The sequence below is a fragment of the Anomalospiza imberbis genome, chromosome 1 (assembly GCF_031753505.1).
Source record: "Anomalospiza imberbis isolate Cuckoo-Finch-1a 21T00152 chromosome 1, ASM3175350v1, whole genome shotgun sequence".
In the NCBI taxonomy this organism is placed as follows: Eukaryota; Metazoa; Chordata; class Aves; order Passeriformes; family Viduidae; genus Anomalospiza; species Anomalospiza imberbis.
In genome coordinates this window covers 110,516,499-110,520,157 of record NC_089681.1, presented here as the reverse complement: position 1 = coordinate 110,520,157, position 3,659 = coordinate 110,516,499, and the positions used below count along the sequence as shown (strand labels likewise).

General features: G+C 47.2%; 1 long non-coding RNA gene across 1 annotated transcript; it reads left to right on the top strand.

Moving 5' to 3' along the window:
- The first annotated feature begins 1,167 nt into the window (after window positions 1-1,167).
- Window positions 1,168-3,431, top strand: LOC137483098 (uncharacterized). Its single transcript, XR_011004341.1, has 2 exons — window positions 1,168-1,628; window positions 3,262-3,431. It is a non-coding gene; the product is annotated as an uncharacterized lncRNA (long non-coding RNA).
- The last annotated feature ends 228 nt before the right edge of the window (window positions 3,432-3,659 follow it).

Below are 3,659 nucleotides of genomic sequence, written 5' to 3'. Positions count from 1 at the left end.
TTTAAAGCTGTTGATTTGGCTGACTCTGTAGGTCTTAGAGAGGGGAAATGCTGTCTCTCTGAGGATCTTTTCCCTTTTTTGCTGTACTAAAGCAGGGAGGGTGTTGTCACTCCTTTCAAATAAAACCCATGTGCATTTACAGTGATGGATGTCTGCTGGGAAGAGGAGTTTGTATATCTTCTGTTCTCTGCTAGCTGCAGAGCAGTGGAGCTGTGCTGAGCCTGAGAGCCCCTTTTGTGAACCACTGCCTGGCAGTACAGATGCTTCTTTATTTAAATAAAAGCAGCCAAGGGGCTTCTGTGGTCTCTGCATGCAGACCCTACCCTTCCAGGGTGTTTCACAACTACAGGCCTTTGGATGCTACTGCGAGCTGGAGAAGTAAAAATAAGGAAGGAGGGAGCGAGCCTCAGGAAGCCAAATCAAATGGCGGTAGCAGCATCTCAGGAAGCTCACCCAAGGTGGTGGGGTGCAGGGCAGGTGAAGAAGATCAGAAGAGTAGGAAATCAGGGAAACAGATGTGGCAATGCCAGGCTTTGGGGAGGGAGCTCCTGAGATGCAGGGCCGGCATTCCCATGCATTCCCATCTGGCGGTGAAGGAAATTATCTAAAGTGGAGGGGCCAGGGGCCCCCTTTCTTATTTTTTTTTTTTTTTTTCTTCCAATTCTTTTCTCCCTTTACTTCCCATGATGCAATTAAAGAGCCATTGCTGACATCATCATGTATGCATGCTGAATGCAGGCATTGTGTCTCGGCTGCAGTGCTGTACTATATATAGATTAGTTGCCAATCTCTGCTATGTATCAGCAGGGAAGACACCCAAGGAATTAAGAGAGCAGTTGCACTGTAGGACTCCTGGCTTTTGTCCCATGGCCTCAAGACATGGTGGACTATACAGTGGAACTAGAAATAATCAAACCTAAGTTATTTGGAGACCAAGCCAGGCAACTTTTGACTGATTGATTTGCAGCAGCAGTAGGGAACAGTCTTCTAGGTTGTGATGCACAAAGCAGAAAGACAATCTGACCCATGAATGTTGCTAGCTTCTTTTATGTAAAAATTAGTGGTTAGTCAGTAATCTCCTCTCATCAGACCCTATGCCAGGCAATATTAGATAGCCTGCTTCCTTGGCCTTGGGTAGATGAAGAAAAAGCATCCACCTGGAAACACACCCTGCAATCCCCAGTGCAGAGACCAAGCAGAGCAGCCAGTGCCTGTCCTGCCATTTCCAGTGGCACTCTGAGAGGACCACTGCATTATCTGCTGCCACTACATCCCAGGGAACCTCTTCAACAATGAACCTGTTCAAGTGACCTTGCCAGCACTAGGTTAGGGAAATTTGTTCTTGTGCATTTCCAGCGGTAGCATTTCCTTTTGAAGCTAGACAGCTCCATCAGCTCCTTCTTCCTCCCACCCAGCCCTTTGGCAGGAGGTGACAGGAGGTGGCTGAGCCAATCTAACAGCTCAACACATCAGAAAGGGGCAAGTCCTGCTCCTTCCCTCCAGCTCCTGCTCTTTGCTGCTCATCAGTGGACACCCCAGGCAGCTGACAGCAGGGTCTGATGAGTGCTCGAGCAGAGGAGGTGATGGGATGGGGAGCTGGAGCACGAGGAGGTCGGGGGTCCTTGGCAGTAAGTAAACCTTCCCTGCTCAGCAGTGAGCTGTTAGATTGACTCAGACAACAGACAATTTGAGGGTGTAAATTGACCCTGAAAGGAAAGCTTTGATGTTAGAGGCTTTTTTCTTTCTTGTTGACTTCACTCCAGGCCAAATTCCAATAAACTGTGGCCATAGCAGCTTTTTCAATCATTCCATGGAGTCCCATACCAAGGTGATGAGACCGAGTGTTGCTGCAGCCCCAGGCAGTCACCTTCCTGCCCTTACACTGCCCATGGGCCAGTCACAGCATCTCTGTTCCTAGAAGACATTCAAGTCTTCAACTGAGTAAATGGTACTTTTTGTCACTCTTCTGGTAGCAATTTGAAAATAAGTCAGGTAAAAATGTTTATTTCTTGTAGTCCCCATGAGAGTGACTGTTGCATTGGTAGCAGGCACAAAAAAATGCTACCAGGATGGTTTTGAAAATCTTTGGGGATGGAGGTTCCCCAGCCTCTCCTGCTCCTGTGTCTCACCTGCCCATCACAACAAGGGCTTTTCCTTTCATCCAGGTGGGATTTTCCTTGCTGCAATTCCTGACTGCTGCCTCTTGTCCTCCCAGCCTTCTCAAGATAAATTAACCCAGTTCTCTTAGCTTTTCTTTACAAATCACACCCCAGTCTTCCAACCATCTTAGTGCTCCTCTCCAGCACTTCCTTCATCATATTCATAACTCTCTTGCACTGGGAAGCCCAAACAGAACACAGTAGCACAGGTACAATTTCACTGCTGCTGAAAACAAGGAAAGGATCACTTTCCTTCACCTCCTGGTTATGCACTTGCTGAGCAAACCCAGTCTGGAATAAGCCTTCACTCTGCTGTCTCATGTTCAGGTCATTGCTCACAGGGACCCTCAGGCCCTTTTCTGCAGAGCTGCTGCCCAGGTCCCCAGTAGGTCCCCACTAATGCAGGGAGTTATTCTAGATGAGGTGCAGGACTTTCCATCTGCCTGTGCTGAACTTCATGAGGTCCACATTGCCCCATTTCTTCATCTTATCCAGGTCCTGAACTGCAGCCCTGCTCTGCAGAGTATTGATCTCCTCCTGTTTTGATATTGTCTCTCAGCTTGTTGGGGAGGTATTATCCTTCAGTGTGCAGGTTGTGTGTGACATTGGTGTAAACTAATTATAGCCTCAGTATTGACCCCAAAATTCACTTATGGATTGCCTGATGCACTCTGAATCTGTGACCACTCCCTCCAGAACCTAAGCATCCAGACAGTTTTTCACTTGCTTTCTAGTCCATCCATGCAGCCCATGTCACCTTAGTTTGGCTACAAGGATGCTATGGGAGACCATGGTGGAAACCTTGCTAAAGCCAAGGAAAGAGGCATCCACTGCCCTCCTCACCCCTGCAGATCAGGGCCCATATTCCATTAGCAGGGCAGGCAGGCTGGTCAGTCAGGCATACTTTCTCCCTATTCATAGTCACTCTCCTGTCCTTCATGAGGTGGACATAGAGTCCCTCAGGACTTGCTTCATAATTTTCCCAGGCAACTGAATTGTTGAGTCTGACCATCTGGTCCTTTTCCAGATTCTCCTTTCTGCCTTGGGGTGTTTTTTTTTTCCCTTGTTGTTTTTGGGGTTTTTTTTTTTTTTTTTTTTGAAGGAAGATCTCGCGTCGAGCATCGATCGCCAGATCAAACACAGACCTGGCTGAATCTGATGGATGTACAAAGCAGCCTTCAAGTATGATAAAAGCAGCAAGTGAAGATCTCTGTGCAGAGTGAGAGCTGCTGCAGAAGCCACCACGCTCAGCACCTCGGTGAGCATTGTGCAGCCTGGAAAATGCAGCCCAAATGCTCCTTTTGGGGGACAGCACAGTACAGTGAAAGTCAATAACTGCAATTAAAATTGCAGAACTTTTGCAGTATGACTAATAAATACTCCATGGTGTTACAGTCTATTTTCAAACAATTGAAGTTATAAGAAGAACTATATTGAGTTCCTCAGGTTGAAGAACTACTACTAGTTAGTCCTCTGAAGTGTTTCCATTTCTGCTGGTAC